Here is a 25,016-nt window from a genome sequence, read left to right on the forward strand (position 1 = left end):
TAATCATTAGAGAAATGCAAATCAAAACTACAATGAGATATCATCTCACAGCAGTCAGAATGGCCATCATCAAAAAACCTAGAAACCGGGCTTCCCTGGTGGTGCAGTGGTTGGGAGTCCGCCTGCTGATGCCAGGGGCGCCGGTTAGTGCCCCGGTCCGGCAGGATCCCACGTGCCGCAGAGCGCCTGGGCCCGTGGGCCATGGCCGCTGGGCCTGCGAAATAGAGTCATTGCAACTCTATTTACAATAGCCAGGAGATGGAAACAACCTAAGTGTCCATCATCAGATGAATGGATAAAGAAGATGTGGCACATATATACAATGGAATATTACTCAGCCATAAAAAGAAACGAAATTGAGTTATTTGTAGTGAGGTGGATGGACCTAGAGTCTGTCATACAGAGTGAAGTAAGTCAGAAAGAGAAAGACAAATACCGTATGCTAACACATATATATGGAATCTAAGAAAAAAAAATGTCATGAAGAACCTAGGGGTAAGACGGGAATAAAGACACAGACCTACTAGAGAATGAAGTTGAGGATATGGGGAGTGGGAAGGGTAAGCTGTGACAGAGTGAGAGAGTGGCATGGACTTATATACACTACCAAATGTAAAATAGACAGCTAGTGGGAAGCAGCCGCATAGCACAGGGAGATCAGCTCGGTGCTTTGTGACCACCTGGATGGGTGGGATAGGGAGGGTGGGAGGGAGGGAGACGCAAGAGGGAGGAGATATGGGAACATATGTATATGTATAACTGATTCACTTTGTTATAAAGCAGAAACTAACACACCATTGTAAAGCAATTATACTCCAATAAAGATGTAAAAAAAAAAAAAGCAGTCCTTCATTGAACAGTAAAATACAAAACTCCTTAAAATGATTACATGAAGACAAGAACGAGGACCCTGAAAACTTACTCTGCTGAAGGAAGATACCCCTCTCAATGGAAAGGATACTGGATGGGTGGGTCCCAAATGTTGGAAGTTTAGCATGTAGTGTCACGTGATACAAGCAGCATCATAGAAGGTTCAGCCTTTCCCCTGAGAGAGCCCAGGGTCCAGCACATCACTACCCAAGGGGTGCTCTCTTTCATGCTAATTCACTGTAAATCATTCAAATTCACTCTAAGGAGAAATTGAATTTTTAATGTCTATGAAGTGGGCCCCAAGATTCATAGACGGATCCCTTCAAAAGTATTTTTCCTTTGTTCTAGATTCATTTTCTCTTGTTCTGCCTTGGGTCCCTGAATTTGACCAAAGAAGCTTGGAAGATGCTGCCCAGAGCTCTGTGGCATTCCTCTGCCATTTGGGATCAGGTTAGACTGTGAGGAACTTAAAGGGCTCACCAATCCAGTAGCTCCTACACCAGAGTACTTTTGCTATTTTTTCCTGGTGAACAACCATTTCATTGCAAAGGGTCAGCTGGTTTATGAAGGAAAGCAGTATTGACTTAGGTTCTCAAGGTGAAAAGCAGTTAAAGGAAGGAAAAAGGAGAAATTCCAGAAAGTTTCCTTCTAGCCCATGATCTGTAGAATATAGCCAAGCCAATGGTGAGTCATAAATGGTGTTCTGCATGTGTTTAGTTTCTCTGTGCCTCACGCTTAGAGCTCATAGCTGCCTTACCCCGTGAGATGTACCCTGCCAAATTATCATGCAGAGTTTAGCCTGATATTTGCTAAATGGGTTTTCTCTACTAGCCTGCAGCTAAATAGAAATAAATGTAATAGGATACATTTATGTATGAAATGGGAAAATGCCAAAGAAAGTAGTGCAAAATGAGTTCCAGGGGATTTACATTCATTTGCATCTGCTCAAACTGTGCCAGCTATATACTTAGAATGTCTGTCTTATCTATAGAAAAAAAAGTCCCTAAAAATTATATTGAAGTATTTGATATACTTATTACTTTCTGAATACTCAGAGACTTGTCACTTTTTTAAACTGCTACATCTAAATAATCAAATGATCATTAATTTTTTCTAATTATTTTATATAGTATGTTATATAAAACATGTTATATATGTGATCTTATGGCTGAGAACTTTATATTTTCAAACTTCAACAATAATACACTATCAATAAATTAAAAAGCACTATGGAAACAAATTGTTCCAGTTAGTTCCCCTTGCCAAAGCATCTACTGACATTAATATACCAATGTTAACTTGGTATTGAAATTGATTTCTGTGCTCTTTTCTTGAGATAATATATTGCTTTTACCTCTGTACTCAAAAGTATCTTTTCCTCAGAGCACATGGCTTAATTATGCATTGGCACTGTTGATGGAAAAGACGGCAAGTAAATTTCTATCTAATCAGCCTAGTAGCTCTTAAAATGGCAGGGAACTGAGGAAATTAATAGCAATTTCACAAATGCAATAGAGTGCATGGGAAATACCCTGCTAATGCTCATATCCAAATGCTTTCCTTTTTGAGGCAGCCTTTGAATTAAAGGGGAAATATTCTTAGACTCCATTGACTATACAATACTGAATCCAATTGAGGATTTAATGAAAATTTCAATAAAGAGTTTAGTAACGAAGTTATCTACCTAGGGGCATGCTATTCATTCATTCAGGGAATATCTATGTAGCACTTAATTATACCAGACTGTATTCCATGAAGGTTCAAGAACCAACTTGTAGTAAAATCTAGAACCTAGAATGGAATCTACTTCTGTGGTCAGTCTCTTTCCTCAGAGGACAGTGGGCATATTCTCAAAGTGTCACATAAAATTGGGAGGTGGAATTCCAAGAAAGGCAAAATAACTTGGGGATTAATACTGTTGGCATAGATTTGGACTGCCTGGGTTCAAATCACTGCTCTGTCACTCACCAACTGAGTGGTCTTGCGCAGCTTACAGAAACTTTCTGAGCTTCAATTTTCTCGTTTGTGTCATAAGAAAAGTACCTACCTCTTATCGTTCTTGAGCATGAAAAATGACAGCATACATTCTAAGTTGTGTTAGTGTTAGTTATTCCGAATGCTTAATGTTATCCCATTGGATTCTGGAACAAAGAACCTGAGCCTCTGAAGCTGTCTTATTTTACTGGTGGGTCTGTGTGTAAAGACAATTCAGGCAGACTCAATAATGTATGTCATATGCATCCTTCAGATTCTGACTTTAAACCCCTCTGGCAGATTGGGGAACAAGGCTGAAACCAGCCTATTAACATCAATAATTTTTATACGACAAAAGGAAACGCTTGAACTGATGGGTTAGTATAGAAAATAATGAGATGCTCTATCATTTCGGCCCCTGAGCAGTCGTTTGCACAAACTCTTTTAGTTTTTAATCTCCAAAGCTTTCTGATTTTAAAAGATGTTAAGAGCTAACACACATATAACAAACAATCGAAACCCCATGAGTTCAAAATTATATATCTTTATATAAGTTTCTACCAAGGTTATATTTCATTGTCTTTGGAGAATAGTTTGAAATAAATTTCAAAACCATTTCCATGAAAACTAGGTATTAGAATAGACCGGGCTGTGCCCAGGAGACATTACAGAGAACAGAGAACTTCAAAATCTATCCATCTGATCATTTTATTTTTTAATCATCTGAAATATAGCTCATGGAAGTTTGACCATGGTGGTGGTATATGTCATGAAGACAAATGACTGACAGACAAAGGCTACTTACACACACAAATACAAAGTAAAGATTGGACAATTACCTAGCTCATTTTAGTCAATAAAGTCTTCCTCAACTCCCACTCTGTACTCAGGGCTGGGCTGAATTAAAATAACACACAAAACCATACCTGCCCTCAAGGTGCTTATAAGCCAAGTACATAAATGAAACACATACACAAATATCCATAGTCCTAGGTACGTGGTCTGTGCAAAATAGTCGTCACCAATTAAGTAGACCAGAAATGCAAAGAAGAAATCTTTGCTGAGATGTTCCCGGAAAGCTTAAATGAGATGGTAGCATAGATTGAGCTGTAAAGGTGGAACCGAGTTTTTCACAGAACATCGTAGGCTTTCAAATAGTACTTGATAAAAGAATGATTCATTCACTACTTTTTATCAACCAAAATGTAGGGTAGCCGTTCTAAGTGGAGAGACCTGCATGAGTCAAGGCTTATAGAAATCTTATCCAGCCTTCAAGATCCAACACAAATGACGTCTCTTTTGTGATTAGTTCTGATTCCCCCAATACTATTTATAGCAGATTTTCACTGTTACAGTCTACTTGGCATGGGAGAAATGCCCGTACTTAGTTTATGCCCCATTATTCAGAAAGCCATAAGCTCCTTAAGAGTAGCATCCTAGTCTTCATCCATAAATACCCCCTTAACACGAGCAATAATTTGTTTAAAGAATGAAGGAACCCAGGAACAAATTTCAAAGAGTGGTGACTACTCTAAAGATAACCCACGGCCGGCACATTTTGTGCTACGATGTAGCCAATTTCAGAAAAGTACAAAATGGAATTGGAGCCCGCTACAAGAGCAGCTTCAAGAATGGATCTTTTATTCTCAAGCTTTCCCCTCAGAGATAAAAATCTCTGAATTGAGTCATATCATTTGAACTAGTTGATCCTGATTTATCTTTATGACTCTTGGCTCCATTTATATAAAGAAAAGAGAGGAATTGGGCAAAGACCCAGTAGGTTGAATCAATGTCAAAAATCAATTTTGAACACCCTTTTCTTCCCCTTCAGTAGCAGATTATTGTTATTTTTCCCTGAATTGCTCAAATGACAAGGTGAAACTTCTATTTCACTTTTCCTGGTGACATACAACCTAACTATTAGCTGAAGCTAAATCTTTGCTACAGGTACACACACCTACCCAGAATTCCAAGGTCCGAAAACAGAGAGAGAAATGAGGTGGGAATTATTGGAAACTATAGATCATATAGACCAAGAATCTGAATTATTCAAGCCAAAAATACTATCTGTTTCCATTATTACAGTGTGAAAAGAGCCACTAGAAGCTGGGCAACCAGGGGTTTTATCTGTGTACTGCCATTTTCCACAATCTGTAGGACCTGGGACAAATCATCTAGTTATATATTCACTCAGTTTCCCCATTTATAAAACCTATTTCCCTTCCAATGCTGAGATTTTATGACTCTAAAGGTGAAGCCTCTTCCCTGCAGCTGTAAAAATCAGCTAAAACACTGGGCTTACAGTATCATGTTCCAACCCATTATAGCAGTTCCTACTTTATAGTATCTCCCATATGAGGCTTCATTTTGTAAGTACAAATACACTTCATTATTCAGCTTTTTCATCCGGAAAGTTTTAAAAACCAATCAGCAGTTTTTGTCCTTTCTTTATTTTGTAACTTTCTTGCAATTTGCATGAATAGAACAGGAAACAATTTTATGTAGCAGATAACAGAGAGGAGTGTTGGCTTCAGCAAAACTATTAAATAGGTCAAATTAGTTTCACCCCAGTTTACCTTTCTCCTGTCAGTGCCCGTTTGTGCAGATTCAGCTCTCAAAATATTATATTTCCTATGCTGAATAATTCTTCACTTAACCCATTAGTAAACCAGGGGTTTCCATCTCAAGTCTACCAGGGCCAGAAAGTCAACATTATTGGGTTGAGTACAGTATAAGAAAAGGAAGTAGTAGGGTGAAACAGAGTATATACCATACCTAAATACATTTAAATCAATTTAAAATAAAAAACAGAACAAAAATAAAAACATGTCAGCCAAATAAAATAATTCTTCCTGTCCAGTTTAGCCAGAGTTTGTAATCCTTGTTATAAACTTTTTAAAATCAGGGACCATATTATTCAGCTTTATGGCTCCAGCATTGTCTAAGAGAGTGCCTTACCTATATTAAGTACTCAATAAATATTTGTTGAATTGAATTGATTTACCTGAGGAACATCCCTGGAAATTTAGATATACTGACCCCTAGTGGTGGGGAATAGGGATCGCTATGACTGTAGGGGTTAGAAGCCACAGAACTTTCTTAGAGCCAACATTTGCCAAATGTTTAAGTAAGGGTTTCACATGGATCTCATCTGATTCTCACAAAAGCTCCAAGAACTAAATACCATAATTACCACATTTAAAACTGATGAAACCAGGTCTTCAGTTAAGACATTGCCCAAGGTCATTAGCAAAGGGACTGAGATTTGGTTGGAATTCTGTCTGAATTTGAGCTTTAGGATTAAGGGAAAAAATATTTAGACTTTTTTTTCCTGTGTCATATGAAAAATAGTGAAAAAATGTTTATCAAACAACTTCATCTTAACACCTTAAGTTATTAGAACTTTCATGGAATATTCAAAACCAAATGTGTTTCTCTTATTCTTTTGTTAGATAAAGCTTTGTTTCTATAACTGCCTACTCTAAGTCTTATAATTCTCTCTAGTGCTTAACAGGGTGTCAAAAGTCCCCCCAAAAGTTGGTTCTAAACTCCTCTTCAGACTTATTTCATACCATAGTTGAAAGTGGAGAGAGGAAAAATAGTATTCAGCCATGAGAAAGAAAGAGCTCCTGGATCGTAACAACATGGATGGAACTTGAGGGCAATATGCTAGAAACACGCCAGAGAAAAACAAATACTGCATGGTATCACTTACATGTGGAATATGAAAAAAAATCAAACTCATAGAAAGAAAGTAGAAAAGTGGCTGTCAGGATCTAGAGGGTGAGGGAAATAGGGAGAGGTTGGTAAAAAGGGTACAAACTTTCAGCTATAAAACGATTAAGGCCTAAGAATCTAATGGAAAACATGGTGACTCTAGCTGATAACGCTGAACTGCTTAATTGAAATTTGCTAAGAGAGTAGAACTTAAATATTCTCACCAAAAAGAGCTAAACATGTGAGGTGATGGATGCATTAATTAACTAGATGGGATGGGGGGAATCTTTTCATAATGTCTGTATATATCAAATTGCCAGGATGTACACTTTAAATACCATATAACTTTATGTGTCAATTATACCTCAATAAAGCTGAATTTAAAAAAAAGAACAGGGCTTCCCTGGTGGCACAGTGGTTGAGAGTCTGCCTGCCGATGCAGGGGACACGGGTTCGTGCCCCGGTCCCGAAGATCCCACATGCCGCGGAGCAAAAACCTAAAAAAGAACAAAGTGGAGCCTTCTATGACTTGTCTGATTTTCCTTTTAGGCTAAAATTAAAATGTAAAATGTTGGTCCTCCAGACACCTCCTACCTGCTCAACATCTGTTCACTCCCGGTCAGGATGCATTTTCTTGGTTCTTTTTCCTACCAAACTCTATTTATAGAAGTGCTGTTTCTGTTCCAGAGCTCACATCTCATTTGTAGATTCCAACAGTCACACTGACCCTTGTAGTTTATTCATCCCCATCTTCCTCCTCCTGCCTACTAGTTAATCAACAGACAATGACTGTGGGTAATTTAACAGCCTTCCTTAGCTCCAGAGCCCCCTCAAATGAAAACCACAAAGAGTTTTTTCCTAGATATCCCAAAGGAAGGCAGTATAACATATGGGCATGAAAACAGACTTCCATGTGGAGAAAAGGGAACCCTCCTATACTGCTGATGGGAATATAAATTGATACAACCACTATGGAAAACAGTATGGAGGTTCCTTAAAAAACTAAATATAGAACTACCATATGATCCAGCAATCCCACTTCTAGGCATATATCCAGAGAAAACCATAATCTGAAAGGCTACATGCACCCCAATGTTCACTGTAGCACTATGTACAATAGCCAAGACATGGAAGCAACCTACATATCCATCGACAGTGGAATGGATACAGAAGATGTGGTGCATACATACCACATGTATTCCAATGGAATATCACTCAGCTATAAAAAAGAATGAAATAATGCCATCTGCAGCAACATGGATGGACCTAGAGATTATCATACTAAGTGAAGTAAGTCAGACAAAGACAAATATCATATCACTCATAAGTGGAATCTAATTTTTAAAAAGATAAAAATGAACTTATTTACAAAACAGAAGCAGACTTATGGATATCAAAAACAAACTTGTGATTGCCAAAGGGGAACATTTGGGGAGAGGGCATAAATCAGGAGCTTAGGATGAACACACACACACTACTATATATAAGGTAGATAACCGACAAGGACCTACTGTATAGCATAGGGAACTCTACCCAATATTCTGTGATAACCATATGAGAAAAGAATCTAAAAAAGAATAATTATATGTATATGTATGACTGAATCACTTTGCTATACACCTGAAACTCCCACATTATAAATCAATATACTCCGATAAAATTAAAATACTAAAAAAAAACAGTACAATTCTAGTTACACGAGACATGGATTGGGGTCTTGCCCTGCACCTCAGATGTCTCAGCTGCAAAACCCCATGTGGCTACAGCCAGCATGCATGAATCTGTTGTGAACTGGGAGAAGGCCCTTAAACCTCCCAGTGGACACAGTATCGGCCGTGGAACAGAAGCTGGATTTCATGCCCCACTTACCCCTTTGCCCGACTGTATGCAGCCACCCTGGAAATAATCCAGTACTTATTTCATAGGTGCTTTGAGATACAAAGCGCTTAGCCTAGTGCTTGGCACGTGGTAAGCACCCAACATATAGTAACTTTTTCTTTCTATCCATCAGACACAGCACTGCCAGGGCCCTATTCTCTAATCTTGTTCTTCCATTTCACAACAAACAAATATTGAAACCTTCATATAAGTGGAATGTTTTATCAACTCATCTGAAAAACTCACTGAAAATATTTTGAATGTTATAAAGTGAAACTGGGAATATTTATAAAAAGACTTTATCAGTATTTCCCCAAATTAAACGGCAGTGGAGAATGGATAAAGAATATTCTTTTTATCGCTTTCTGGTGTTAAAACAAGACAACAGCCCCTAAATGGAGTCACTTAGGAGACCCCTGTCACAAACTGAGACTTAACTACAACTTCGGCTCTCCCAGAAATGGAATCTTAAACCAGACAATCGAGCATCACCAGATCAGTACTAGTTAGGTAATCTGCCTGATACACCCCTGTCATCCCCTAAAGGAAAGTAACTTTGCAATAATCAACCTGCTTTTTTGCCTACTATAACTTCCTGGTTCCTACTCCCTTCTGGCTATAAAAGTCTTTCATTTTGTGTGGTTCTGTGGAGCTCCTTTTTCTCTGCTAGATTGGATGCTGCCTGATTCAAAGTTATTTTTGCTCAAATAAACTCTTCAAGTTTTTAATATGCCTTAGTTTATCTTTTAACATTGGACAGTATCAAATAACTTGACATTTTCCAAAGAAAATCATCTACAGAACATTCAGTGGTTTCTTGAAATAAAGTTTTCTTGAACAAAAGTTTTAAAATAGGAGCTTAATATTATATGATGTTAAGAAACTACTGTTGTTTGTTAGGTATGATAGATACTGGTATTGTGGTTATGTAGGAAAATATTAGTTTTGGAGATGCATGCTAAAAAATTTAAGAATGAAGTATATCATTACTTTAAAATAGTTCAGCAATAATGTGTCATGTCAATAGAAAGTTTACATAAAAATAATTCAGCTGAGAAATGAAGTAAATATGGAAAAAATGTTAATATTTATTGACTGGGGGACATGGATATTGCACATTTATTGTGGTATTCTTTCTACATTCTGTGTCTGAAAGTTTTCATTAAACAGGAAAAAATAATAAGGTGAAAAAACCAAGTCCCTGGCAAAAAAGATTTTTTTAAGAACTCAGTTCTTAATATCCAACTCTATCTCAGAAAGTGTTTAAATAACATTTGGCCTTTTTGACTATGTGCACAGAGGAATCAAAATTCTCTATCAACCAAAACACAGAATTCTCTCGATAATGAATCCTCATAATTATCCAAAGAAAGCAACAGTGAGCAGATTGCTTCTACTATTATTTGATTATTATTGGCTCCTTTCTTCTCAAGAGGGACTTATCCTCAAGCATGCATTTTTATACATCAATTTAATATTGAAGGAGAGCAGAATATACCACCTCAAATATGCCTCTTTGGCATAAGGATTATTGTAGGCTGATTATTTTTAGGGAACAGCAGACATAAGAAGAGTTCTGAAAACTGAGTAGAAGTTACCCTTTTGTGAGAGACATTTACATATACAAGGGAAATCTCTATCTGTAAGGGGGTCTCCCTCTCTTAACCAGGAGGAGATAGATGACTCTAAATCTCTAGAAACTCTTATCAATGAAGAAGGCAATGACTTAGACCTGCATAGCAACCTTACCTTGTTTACTGTGTTTTCTGGGTAACCTCCCATATTTGATTCCTCTCCCTCCCCAATATCTTCTTTTGTCTTTAGCTAGAGATGTTAAGTGAGGGGTTGGACCATTTTCGGGAGTTTCTCAGTCTCCCTAGGTAGCTTCCATGTTACAGGAGGTACACGTGTTATTAAATTTCTGTTTGTTTTACTCCTGTTGGCCTGTCTTTTTATTACAGGGGTGCCTCAGCCAGGAATTTAGATGGGTAGAGGGAAAATTTTTTTTTCTCACTCACAATATATAATTGCCTGTATTTCACTATTTATTTTTAGTTTATTTTTGAATTGACTTTATTAATAACTTTGCTTCATTCCACTGAATTTCATGATTATTTTCTATTTATGGCAAGTGATCCTATTTTCCCTTTACAGTAATTTCCTTTTCAAGTAAGTTTAAGTAAAAAATGTTCCATAAAACATTAGTCTCAAAATACGTTCCCAGAAGAAAAAAAATGCTTCTCAGTAAAATGAGTTTGGAAAAAGCTGTCTACTACATCACCCTCTAAGAAATTCACATTAGCATATTAAAAGCTTGGAGAAGGTCTGCAATAAAGAAGCTCATTTAATTTTGGGAACTGCTCACGTAAATGTATTTGACCAGAAAACTTTTTTTTTTCTTAAATAAAGCTATTAACATTGAGATAATATTTTAGGAACCACTAGTGGTAAGGGAGTTCATGTTTAGAGAAGAAGGGCTTGCCTGGATTAATGAGGGATAGACATCAACTGGGGCCTGCCTTTCTCCTTCTCCTCCCAAGCTTGGTCCTTTCTGAGGACCAGAGGCCCAATAAGCTGACAAAACGCCAGGAGCTGATATGGAAGAGGGAAGACCCAAATAAGAGAAAAGATGTTGACTAGCTCAGCAGCAGGTCAGATCCCATAAAAGAAATAACTCAGCAGGAATCTCAGTGGTAGTTTACTGCATAAACAGACGGGAGAGGAGGAGGACTGAAGATTGAGTTAAGGGAAAATGAAGTTGCTCTGTAAGTTACAAAAGTAGCTCAGTAGAATTCAAGTTTGAGTTTTAGGAGTCTTGCTTGCTTTCAAAATGCATTCTAGACATTAACCCTCAAATACGGGTTACCATTTGATTTTCTGACATCTGCCTACTCTGTGCCATGTACTTGAAAATAATCTAGGTGATCAAAACTCCTGGCTAAGTGGTGGAAAAGTGCGCATAAAATTAAAAAAGAACTTTAAAGAATTATTTTCAGTGTCTGTTTAAGGTTTGTTCAAATCTGCCTGTTTAGTAAAAATGCTTTAAAAAAGTATCAAAAGGTCCAAAATTCAGAGAGAAACATATGAGTGGAATGAAGAAGAAGATCATCTGAAATATATGGAAATGGGTTCATTTTGTAGGCCCAAGATGCAAAATGCAAAGAAGACATGGAAAAGAGTTTCATCCTATAAACCCTGAAATGGTAAACACAATAGCATTGAACCAGGAACACTGAGACTCCCTGGGACGAACAGCACTCAACTATGAAAGGCTTGATGCATTTCCAAAGAAAAGAGAAGCCCAAAAGACGTCTATGTGCTAACACATAGCAAGCATGTTGTTAATGTCGTCATGTTGTCAGCCATTAATTTCTTCACAGAACCCATTTTGTCCATTTTTTTTCCCCAATGTCTCTTGGTGTGATATGCCTGGGAGGGCTTATATTCTTCCATTATGTTGGAAAGAAAAAGGAAATGATATGACTTGAGAAATTCAAGCTGATTCATTGCAGCAGACAAGAGCTGAAGAATTGGGGAAGGAAGCCAACATTTTCCCAAAACACGTAAATTAAAGAAATCTGAAAGAGGAGAAAAAATTCCTAAGTTTCCCTTGTTTTTCTAAATATGAATGTGCTAGAAGCAGACCCCATAAAATCTTATAGTCTTTCCATAACCAACCAGACTTGTTTTCTCCTGGAGTGGGTATGAAGGCAGAGATGTCACGAGTAAGCTTGGTGTGTAGTGACATGGCATGTGACGCTGTTACAACATCATGGGATTTTAGGACCCACCAACATCACATCATCCATGCTCAACCTCACTTAGGAGTGAACTGCAGAAGTAAAGAGAAAAACACAGTTCAAGTGGAGTTGAACAATCTTATAGATCTTCTGGAATGGTCTGAGTCTACAAGCCAAGATCTCTTTCTCATCCTTCAAGGCTGTTCACCCTGCCTCTCAGAGCCGAGAACACATTCTCTGTTCATCCATTTTCCCATCTGCAAAATGAAAGTAGTGAATGGATGATACCCCTCAGGCATTTCCAGGTTTTCAACGCTATAGAAGTTTCTTTGTCTAGATTCATTTTGCTTTTCTTTTTTATTAGGCCTCCCAATCTCAGCCAGAAACTCTCCTTGGATGTCACTGTCTTCTGTAATCACCACCAACAAAATGACTTCACCACACTTGCTTTACATGGTGATCCGTGAGGAAGCAGTTAACACACAGCTGAGAAAACACTGAATCCCAAATGCAATTGCTCTGACATGGCATTTCCTAGATTCCACAATCACTAGAGACCAGAGACAGACTATCTGGGCACGGAGCTTCCTCTATGAAAAGAAATAAGCTACTTGTCTCCTCTCTCCTACTCTAGACACTAACACTTACCTCAGCTGGGCTGTGCCCTTAGCTGAATATTGGACTGTGTGTTCTTTAAGGCACCTTTGGGCTTCAACAATCTGTGATTCTAAGCTGACTTCATCATTTCTGAACTCTTAGTCTAGTTCCATGGGATATAGTAACACATCTAGGGCTTGCTCATTAGCCTAGAGCGTGAGTCCTCAGAGCCAGGGGAAGAAGAGGCTCACCCTTTGGGTAATGTTTGGGGAACTTTGAGACAAAAACTTAAAACAAGCTTATCACATACTGACAGTATGGTCAGAAAAATCTGCTTCCCTCCAATGGATTTGAACTAAGATCATGAAGGCATTTTCAGCAAGCCCAACTCTCCAAAACCGTCAACTCACATCCTTCTTGTTAGGAAAACAAGGTTTTCTGTTTTGTTTTGTCTTTGTCCTTATTTCCAAAATCAGCTGCCTGTATCTGAATGGTGTAGAGACAAATATAAATTACATAAAGTAAGAGGCTCAATTCTCCCTGTTGAAAATAAGGGAATAAATAGACTTCCCCCTAGAATTTCCTTTACCTAGGGCATTTACCTTAGAAAATGTGTAATTCTAAGTTCTTTCTCTGTCTTTTTGAAATGTATATAAATCTTTTTAGACACTACGTAAGGCTGGGCACAGCATGACCCATGACCCTAAGTGTCTGCTATGATTAAGTGTGATCATGCCCCAGGAAAACTCGGCTTCACATGCTATGCTTTTGAAACAAAAGAGTCCACATGATTCAAAGTGCCTAGAACAGTGCTTGACACTTGCTAGCTATTATTTTCATCATCCTTGAAACCAGCAGTTTTCTCCCTGCTATACCCAGTCTTTGGGCTCTGAGAAGCCTGTTAAAAAATCCAAGTTGTGGATCTGCACAGCTGAGGACCAGACCCTAAACTCCAGTGACCTCCACCAAGGCTCAATCACCCTAGTGCATCCAAAGTAACAGCTCATTCACATCCACAACTTCTTTGGTCATCTCCTTAACTTTAATATATTGAAATAAAGAAAAACAAAGACTTAAGACCCAATTGATCCAATTAATCAGACTGTGCTTAGCTATATTTTTTCATATTTAATGAAATCATGGAAAAATTCCCTAAGACATTAGGACTGAGACACTGAAAAAGTCTTTTCTGTAAGATGACATAGGTCAGCTTTTTGGCCAAGACCTATGCAACAATTCCCTGGCTTCTCTCAAAGCCCCTGTCTTAGTCAGTATCAACTTATTCTCTTTCCAGGGAAATCCTAGTGGAGTTATCATTACGGTGACCATAAATTGTATTGTCCAACCACAACAAGCGTAAGGGGAGCTCTAAGTAATTATGCCAAAACAACAGACATGAGCCACAATGGCTCTTCCGCAGATATATGATTATCCTACCCTCTGAAAAGTTTGTCTGAACCATCCCCCATTTAGGACGTTCGCTCTCCTCCATGCGTTGGTCAAGTCCCTGTCTCCAGTTCAGTAGAAGAGAGGGGTTTTTTGAGATAAGAATACAATAAGCAATTCCACATCAAAGGGTCATTCTCCATTTCCGTGGCTACCACACAATGAATATATTAATTTATAATTTACTCCTGCCTGTTCCAAAAATATTTAAAGGTGTCTTATGGCCACTTAAAATTGAACAAGATACATAAATTCCAAGTATGTAAGAAAAAAATAATAATATTTGTAGAGAGGTTACTCTGGAATGAGCACAGTGCCAGACACTTTATATACACGATCTCAATTAAGCCTCCTAGAATCAATACCTTCCGCATGAGGAAAGCAGAGCATAAAGAGGGTGAGCCCTTCATCCAAAGTCACATAGCTTGTAAATGTCAGAACCTGGATGTGTTTTACTGCAGTGATGTGTTCTTTAATAAAAATTTTTAATCTGGTTATCTTTGTGTTCTGTTTCATTTTTATCAGTATTTAAAACTGGATACGCTCTTACTTCTAAATAAGTCCTCTTTTTCTTGAGATGGGTAAATGTATTATGATTGAATTAAATGATAAATTAGCATTTTACTTCTTTCACTAACACAAGGGCCCATGGGATTTTTTTACTTAAAGGGTTGTTAACGCTCTTTGGTAGTTCCTACAATGATTAGTGATGAAATGCCTCAAAATGTTTTGGAACAAAAATAATTTCTTTTTTTAAAAATATTTAATTGTATAAGCTGTCATGAAGTTCTATAAAATCCTCAAATTGCTTTCCTAAGATTAAGAGCAACTTGGAAGTATGTACACTCAATTTAACGAGTTTATATAACATAAATCATATTCTTTATTTCTGTGTTCCTGAAAATCAGTAACTTTGTTGATATCCATAGCCTCAAAAAATGATAAATTTGCAGATTGTGTGTTTTTGCCTGTGAAAATCTAATTCATCCACAGTACTGAAGAAGGAAAGTCATTAACCTGAAGTTGGAAGATGAAATGGGCAATGTTAAAAGCATAAATAAACCATCTTTCCGTTTATCAAGCACCAACAGTCACATCAGAGAGATGTACAGAGTCTTCAAGAGCTGTCCTGGCTGTCCAAAAAAAAGTGACATCACTTTTCCAAATCCTGATCTCCTGAAGTTAAAGTGTCACCTCATCCGTGACACTGATCTCTAATAACCTAATAACTCTAATAACCCTGATCTCTAATAACCTCTAACCCCACTCCTGGAGCCTGGTAATGTAAAAGTAAGTGCTTTTTCCTCAATGTCCAAAGACCTTATCTGCTCCCTGGATGTACAATAACCTTGTTACAAATGTCACCTGTGTTAGTAAGGAATTGATCCTGGATTACTTTAATCCTTTTTACTTCAACACGGTCTGATCAAATTGAGCATTTCGAAAGAGGAAACTGGATAGAGAAAAAAATGCAACACCAATCATCCATCTCTCCCATTCTTTTATCCTAGTCTCGGGGAAGGGTATACCAATGACCTAGGCTTTCTGAAGATGAAGATGGATGGTGATGGATACAGTATCCACACCCCACCCCCAACTCCACCCCACTCCTAAACTGTGATTAGGCTGGATTGAGCCTAACTGTGATTACTGGACTGGTTAGGAGAAAGTTGGAAAAATAGGGTGGGATTTCGGAAGACCAGAGGATGGATCTGGTTGACCTCCAAGGCCCATCATGTGACCGTGGTATGATCCTTTCATGGTCTGGTCCACATTCTCTGTTCCACTGGCTCCTTCCATTAGGCCCAGTTCATTTGTCCACCCTCACTAATGTGTGAGAAATTGACGTTTACTGCTCACTGACTTACTCAATGACTGTTCAAAGAAGGTCCAGTGATTAGTAGTTCAACTAATTTATCTTGCTTGGAAAGACCTAGTTTATTAGGCAGTAAAACCTAAAGCAGTTGCGGCCGTGATAGGCTGACCAGTTAAAATCTGTATTTACTCTATGTACTTAAAGGGGTATGTTATCAACCAAAACATATTCAACATCTAAACCCAAATCTATGTAGTGAGGGATCTAATTTTACCTTTCCTCAAGGTATGATAATCTCTACTTTTTGATAGAAATATTCTCCTATAAACATTTAGGATCTTCTGCTTTGTTCTAAAATTTTAATCAGGCATACGTGTACCCAGTAGAGTCCTGAATGAACAAAGATGAGATAGGTATCAATGTTTAATTTTCCCATGTTCAACAGCAATGGCTCACATTCCCAGAAGTCACTGTGTGGAAGAAGGAGGTTCTTTGGTTGCAAAGGAGCTTGTGCTTCTTTTCAGGAGCTCTGAAAGCTCCCACCTGTGCCAGACTTACTCTACCACTAGAGTCTTTGCATGTCATTTCCCTGCCCCGCCATGGTACTGTAAGGAGGCGCTCTAGCCATCCATATGACAGTCCTTTGATTCTAGGAATGGAGAAAACATGGAGCCCAGCTCTGCCATTACTTTTCTGAGCCCTACTTACCCCATTTGTGAGCTAGAGTGTCCAATAATGGCCAGCATTCACTAAGTGCTATGTGTTATGCCCAGATCTAAATCTCTACCGGCATTGTCTCAGCTAACCCTTCTAAGCAACTCCATGAGGTTGCTCTCATTATAAACCTGTCCTATGCTGAGATCCACAAAGCCAAGAGAAATTAAACAGTTCACCCCAGGTCACACAGCCAGTGAGAGGGAGAGCTGGGATTGGAACCCAGGTGATCTGGCTCCATGGATGAGCTTTCGAACCCTACACTCTATGTCTACAGTGGTTCCTTCTAGCAGAGTCAACCCGAAAGCCTAAAAGATGCACCATACTGTGTTTTAAAATCTTGGAATAATTTCCTTTATATCATCTATCATCTCCAGGCAGGTATTACTTGCCTGCTAATTCTCACTCTGCCCTGCTGACTTCTCCACCTTGGTCCAGTCCTACGCCCTGACAACATCTGTGGTTGGGATCCCTAGCCTCAGATAATCCATGAGCACACATTCATCAGAACCCAGCAGCATCTCTGAGCCTGAAGAAACCTGCTCACCACCAGGAAACTCTGTATTCCCAGAGGCCGAAGATCTTCCAGGGACATTCTATTTGAAGAAGAAGTGCCTTGCCCTGGATCTGAAAAGTCTACAAATCCTGAACATCGTCTTCCTGCAGTTCAAATATTTGAAACTGTTTTTACAGCTTAAATTGCCTCGCACCCCAAGGCAAGAGCAAGATCAGTCAAAGAGCTAATTATGCAGATATCTCTATTAGATTTCTTCAGCCTAACAGATTCTGAAAGCACTTGCCTATCTACTATGGAGAAAACACTGACGTCCGTGGTTGGGCACCCACTGGGCAGAAATTACAGAACAGGCCCCACTGTATTAAACGTGGACTTGAATAATAATGCTGGCTGGAGTGGCCACTGCAAAGACCCAATCGAGGCTGTCTGAAGCTGCTTTATTATAGTCAGGTAGCTACTTACCCCCTTACCACTGGCCCACCAGTAGTACCAGAGTATGCTAGGAATAGCACAGAATCCTCACTGGATGTTTTGGCTTCCTTTCTACTTGCTGGTGGGAGGATGGGCTGGCAAAACATCTGAGTGGGTTGGAATGCTTTCGTAATTACGTAGCAGCAGTGCAAGGGTCTGTTTCTTTCCAATATTAAAAAAGAAAATTTTAAACCCTCGGTATGTGTTTGAGAGTTAATGGACGCAAGTTTAAAGACCCTTTTATACCCAAAAGCTAAACTGTACAAATAAAAGAGTAACATTCGAAAAGAGAGAAAAAACTTAAGACCAGAAACACAGCCAAAGTCACTGCGAATGTGCTTTTCACTTATCAGCTGAATCTCCACTTCCCATGACCAGCTTGTTTAAGGATGCCTAAGTTGTAGAGCAACCTCTGCTACAAATTAGTTATATAATTTTGACCAAATCACTAAACTGCCCTACTTCTGCTTACTTATTAAAAATGAGAGAGGTGACAACCTCAGAAACATCACTCATCTGAAAATAGGGGCTTTGAGTCGATATAGGTCTGGTGTTTTTTTCTGACATCTTTATTGGAGTATAATTGCTTTACAATGGTGTGTTAGTTTCTGCTATATAATGAAGTGAATCAGTTATACATATACATATATCCCTATAGCCCCTCCCTATCCCACCCCTCTAGGTGGTCACAAAGCACCGAACTGATCTCCCTGTGCTATGCAGCTGCTTCCCACTAGCTAGCTATCTTACATTCGGTAGGTGATATGTCAGTGCCACTCTCTCACTTTGTTCCAGTTTTCCCTTCCCCTCCCCGTGTCCTCAAGTCCATTCTCTACGTCTGTATCTTTATTCCTGTCCTGCCCCTAGGTTCTTCAGAACTTTTCTTTTTTGGATTCCATATATATGTGTTAGCATACGGTACTTGTTTTTCTCTTTCTGACCTCATTCAAATCCTGGCTTCCACATGTATTACCTATGTGACTCTAGTAAAGTATAACTTCTGTAAGCCTCAGTCTTTTCACCTACGAAATGGGCACTAATACATCTGCCTTACAGGGTATTGTAAGGAATGAACTAGATAACGCACATCGAGTGCCTGGCACAGTGGTTCTTACCAGGGGCAACTGTGCCCCCACCCACACAGGATATATTCAACAATGTCTGAAAACACTTGAGGTTGTCACAATGGGAAATGCTAATGCCATCTGATGAGTAGAGGCAAAGAACGCTTCTCAACATCCTACGTGCACAGAAAAGCATCCCACAGCAAAATGTCAGTCTTGTGTAGGTTGAGAACCCCAGAACATAACATCTGTCTGGCTCACCGCAAGCACTCGGTAAATGGTGGTGATGATGGTTCTTGTCGGCTCCAGAGACCAACAAATTGGAAAGAGTACAAATATCTTGGAGCATGTAAACACTCTATGAGGGTACATTTTCCTTTTGAAGAAAGACAGGTTTTCTTTTAGGGCTCTTCTCTGAACAGATCAGAAAAGCTCTGGGTCTGGCATGAGGCCTGTGTCTTCACACTTAAGTCCTACAGACACCAACACAGTGTTTATCCCATATCCCAAGTCCAAATTCAGCCAATAAAATAAGGTCCTGGAACTTTGCACTATTCTATCAACCTAATCAGAAAGGGCTCCAAATTTAATTAATTTGCATTAAAATTCCTCCCTTTTCAAATTAATAATCTACTGTAGGTCAACCATAAATCATTTACTCTAAAAAGTCCTATGCAGTAATTACTCCTTTCCAATTCAGTGCACTAAATTACATTATAATCACTAATCACACTTGGAGCTTTTATTTAGACTCCAACTCCAGCCAACACAAAACAATGTTTAGAATGTTTATAAGCACTTTCTTTCTACTTAACTTGACAGGCTTTTCTTTGTTTGTTTTTAAACATTCAATAGAAATCATTCTATAAAAGTTGGGTTTGCTTGACGCCACGCAAATTACAAGAATGAACAACCTGGCTGACACCCACGCACACAGTTCCTTAACCCCCGTGGACTGGCAGGCCAGAAGAAGGTGACGTTGTTGAAGGGTAATAAGAGGTCCACTGGCCCTAGATTTCCCTTCCAATGCGTCTATAAGACAACCTGAAATTCTCGTGTGTTTATTTGTGCTTTACTGTTAGTGTCCATGCCCACCGTAGCTTGGTGATAAGAAGAATGAACTTTGAAGTCAGGGTTCATATACCTGTCCTAACCTGTTCATCTACCAGCAATAGGGCCTTGGGAATATCCTTCTTTAGGATTCAACTTCTCATTTGAAAATTGCATATTATATTAACAGTATTTATATCAGAGTTGTGGCGAGAGTGAAATAAAATAATACCCAGGACCTAGTAAAAGCTTAATAAATATTGTCCACTATTGTGCCATTATTAGGGCAAGGACTATGTCTCTTCTGTTCACCACTGTAGACTTAGTCCCCAGTTCACTGCTTGCGGAGATTATGGGCTCAATTAACAGTTGTTGAATGACTGAATGTCAGACTGAATGCCTGAATGACAGGCAGGGTGACACTGGGCAGTTTACTCAGCCTCCTTGCACCTCTATTTATTTATCAACACGGGGAAAAAGTTTATTATGAAAATGAAACAAGATTGTATTTGTGTCAATGCTTGACACAGAGCATTTGTTATTATTAAAATTACCACCGTTATTAACTATGTGTGCCTTAAATAAATCTCTTAATTCTGAGCTCTGGTTTCCTTATGTGAAAAGAGAGACATTGGTTCAATTTCTCAGGGAGCTGGTCTAAGACAGTGTGGAGGGTTCATCAAGAAGATGCGATGACAGGAGGGAGGGACAACTAGTGAAGTGAGGGTATTTACCAAGGACTTATAATGAGGAACTATGGAGAGTACGAATGGCAGTGAGGAGGTAAAGGGTAAATCGATAAGGAAAAATCTGTGGCCTCACTGGAGTGGAGTCCTCCTGTTCTCTGCTAAAGTGAGAATGCTAGCAGGCTGGCAGTCAGGGTGGGATGCTTGAAATGAGCTTTTGGAAGAGGGATGGGTAGAGGTGCAATGCCAGTTCCTCCCATAATACTTTATACACATTAGCATGCCCAAAAATTTGCTGTTGAATAATTATCTTGAGCTATTCCTTTTTCTGGAAGAGCTTGAGAGAAAATTTTCAACCATCAACCAAAATGTTTCCCACACACTCCTTCTTGCTGTCCTACTGGTGTGCAGAATCAGTGCTGCTTCTATATTATTCAATCAATAAATACTCATTGAGGGCCTCCTATGTACCAGGCACAGTTCTATATTCTTGGGAACATACTGTATTCATCTCCCAAAATGGAATTTCATTTTATATGGTTCAATTGAATTTTCATGAACCAAAAAATGATCTCTGCCTGTGTGGCACTTACATACTAATAGAGAAACATGGTATGATGAACAGTAAACTTAAGTCATTAATAAGTTATGTATAATATACAGGAAAGATAAGGGTTATGGAAAAGGTAGAGTAGAGCCAACAAAGGAAGAACAGGAGTGTTACTGAGTCTGATTTTAAATAGGATGTAGGATGTTTAGGGTAAGCTTCACTGAGGTGACCATTAAGTAGTATTCAAAGGAAAAATCCAACTCTGCCTTCTCTAGGCGATCAAACTTTTTTTTTTTCTTTGCCGCTAATGTGACTGAGTTAGCTGACTACTCAAGGCATCCTTCTAGCTCTCAGCACTTGGGTGGTCCAGATCATCACTATCTGTTTCCCTATCTCTAAACATGATTTTCTCTCTCCAGCAGAATAAAATTCCCATCATGAAGAAGCTATGATAAAACCCATTATGTAATCCCCTATCACTGCTGAAGAAAACACCACCCCTAGTTTGTCGGGATAACGTCAGCTCTTCAGATGGCCGATCCTCCCTCTCAGGCTCTGGGGATGGGACCATGTACCTATGGCAATACGAAACTGGCACCAGCGCTGCCAGCAGTAGTTTATGCACTAGCCACCTAAAAACCACTTGGGTTTCTCTGGCTCCTAAAATAACTACAAGATAGAATACAGTAGGTGTGAAAGTATACCTTTCAGGAATAGATCTGAGTCCATTTCTCACCCAATTACATCAACCATAGAGGAGACTAGAAACAAGTTACCATTAGCCCAGTGACCCCCCCTTGGGCCTCTGCAGGAATAAATGCAGACTATCCCTGGAATATCAATGAGGATAAGATCCCATTAACTTCACCTGAAAGGGATATTAGCAACTGCTATTGGTTTAGTGAAACATGGAGATCAAGGAACGAACAGAAGACCTGAAGCAAGAAGTGACAAACAGCGGACAAACAGTGGTGCCAGGAAAACACCCCAACCCATAACCCCATCTGGTACATGGATTCCCAGACCCTGTTTACCAGCTTCTCAATTTGATACCAGAGAAGTAACAGCTAGAAGCTCCAAAAGTAACTCCTAAGAAACGAAGAAACTGAATTTTAATAAAGAGATATTTCTCCACTCAACTAATAAAGCTTACCTGTAAATGTTTAGAAGAAACATCTGTAAAAATACGTATGTCAGGGTGATTGCCACAAAAGAGTAAGAAAGAAAGCAAACATCTATCCATCTACTTAAGTTAATCAGGACAAACTCAACTAGACAATTCGATCCCCTAAAGAAGAAATCATTCCTGTCTAGTATGCAATTAAGGTAAGAGCTTAAATAGTTTAAGCTAGTTCTTATATATTTACATAATTGCTTCATCCCGTGCTTTCCAGCCACACTGTGAATGTTTTTTGAGTTGGGAAGATTCTTCACTCACTCAGCTCAGTATTCTTCTTAATGCCTAAAACAAAATCAGTTAAAAACTCAAGAGTAGAATCACTTTCAAAGCATTTTTAATGCAACCTCAATTTTGATTTGATAATTCGAGATCAATTCTGCACACATAATCGTTTGAGCTTTGGGCTTCCTGTTACTCTACAGAGCATACCAAAACTGTTGGGAGTTTTCCAGTAGGAAGGAGAAAATGAGTTTTTTAATCTTTTAAAGAAAATAATAAAATATTTCTTGCAATTGAACCAGTCATTTAAGCTAGTGCAAGCATATGGTTTAAAAATCAATAAAGACTGAATAAATGCTTTTCTTATTTGAAATGGTACTGAATCAATATTCACCTGGGCTAGGCTTAGAAATAATCTAGCCTAGTAGTTCTTGTCCTCTTTTGGGTCAGGGACCCCTTTTGAGAAACTAATAGAGGAGATCCTCTCCCTCCAAAACCCACATATGTATAATTTCAAAAGGTTCATGGACCCAGGTGCTCTGTGGAACCTATATCCAAAATTCTATAATCAAGATCAAAACCTTTCTTTTTTGATTAAAATAATCTATGGCTTATAAAAGGTAAGGAATTTAACGTCAAACAAGTACTTAAAATGGAAGCGCAAGGTTAGCCTAATTCCCAGAACCTATTTCCTACTATGCCACATCATCTCTGAGAAGGAACTACAAAGCCACTGTCACTCACAGTTCTCTTATTTTCTCAAGTTTTACTCAAATATAGAAACACAATAGAATAGTATTTTCCATGCTGACATACCATGGGACAGCTAGCGAGGGGGGAAAAAGGAATAATTAATTTCTACTTCCTGGAGATTTACAAAGAACCTCAACATATTAAAGGTTCTGAGGAGTCCTTCTGCAAGGTTTCTTAACACCTAGACTGAAATCCCTGAATGTCACACTTCCACTACATTGTTAGTCAAGCCAATCACTAAGGCCAGCCTGTATTGAAGGGGAGGGGAGTTAGACACCACCTCTTGAAGAAGGAACAGTAAAGAGCCTGTAACATTTTATTTCACACCTAACACGTTGCTTTGTATTAGAATTGCCTGTTTACTTGACCCTCTGTCCTATTATACTCTCTTTGGGGGTATTACTCTTTGGGGGTGCCTTGGTCATTACTGTATTCTAATAGGAGTCATATAGCTGTTTGTTAAATGTTTACATACAGAAAGAAAAGAGATAATAGAGTGGTTGAAATTACGAGAAGGAGAACAAATGATGGGTAGAACCAAGTTCCTTATGAGATCAAAAGGATCTGAACAAGGTGTAGGAATTAATCTTAGGAAAGAGGAGAAACAACTCCACAAAAGAGAAAGGAAAGACTGTAAGGTTGAGATAAGCTTGTGATCAGTTGAGATAAGCTCTCTGTATGACAGACTCTAGATGGGGAGTTACACAGCTTGAGGGGATCTATGTAAAGTAGGAAAGGAAAGTAGAGCTGCATTCCAGCTCATAATGCCCTAATTTCTTCAGGGACTTATTCATTTATTATTGCTACATGCCAAATAGGTATGCATTCGGTAGAACACTACTACAGGCTAGTGATTTCTGCCAATAGCGGGGTGAGCATATCAATTATCAAACATTTTGTAGGACTCCTCAATCTTGATTATAGAAATTTTTTATAAAATCACTCTGGTTATTTAAATGTCCATTATTTAGAAGCAAAATGAATTTGGGGAAAAGTCTTAAGGCACCCCACTATTGCCTGCCCTTCAAACTCCCCTTGACTCTGACATATTACTACAAAGCCACAAAGAAATTTGTGGTTGAGAGTAGCTTCAGAAAGAACACAGTGAGTGGGGTGAGATGATTTTAATCAATAACCAATGACACATTGGAAGCAAAATATATACACTAAATTCCTCCTCCTAGAATCCAGAGTCAGGAAAAATATTACATCCTTTAATGAACTTCCCTTTTTCTTTAAGTTGTTAAGTACTGTTTCTTTTTTAACCACAAGTAATAACAGAGCTTAACTTAGGACATGACTACGATAATTATCTCATTCTGAGTATCTAATATAACTATACCTCTCCTTTTTAAATTTGATTTGTGGTATTTTTTTTTTTGCAGCGAAACAAGTTTTATTTGTTTTACACTATGCCAAATAATTTTCTTAAACTTTTCAACCAACTGTAATGTATATGTAATTATATTACATATAATTAACATCCTCAAGTATACTGATCCTTTATACACAGTCTGCATATACAATTTATCCCTTCTAATATCAACATTAATCTTTTTCTTTTAATTAATTTATTTTTTAAACATCTTTATAGGAGTACAATTGCTTTAAATGTTAGTTTCTGCTGTATAACAAAGTGAATCAGCTATACATATACATATATACCATATCCCGTCCCTCTTGCATCTCCCTCCCACCCTTCCTATCCCATCCCTCTAGGTGGTCACGAAGCACCAAGCTGATCTCCCTGTGCTATGTGGCTGCTTCCCACTAG

The sequence above is a fragment of the Neophocaena asiaeorientalis genome, unplaced genomic scaffold, assembly GCF_003031525.2.
Source record: "Neophocaena asiaeorientalis asiaeorientalis breed wild unplaced genomic scaffold, Neophocaena_asiaeorientalis_V1.1 scaffold597, whole genome shotgun sequence".
NCBI lineage: Eukaryota > Metazoa > Chordata > Mammalia > Artiodactyla > Phocoenidae > Neophocaena > Neophocaena asiaeorientalis.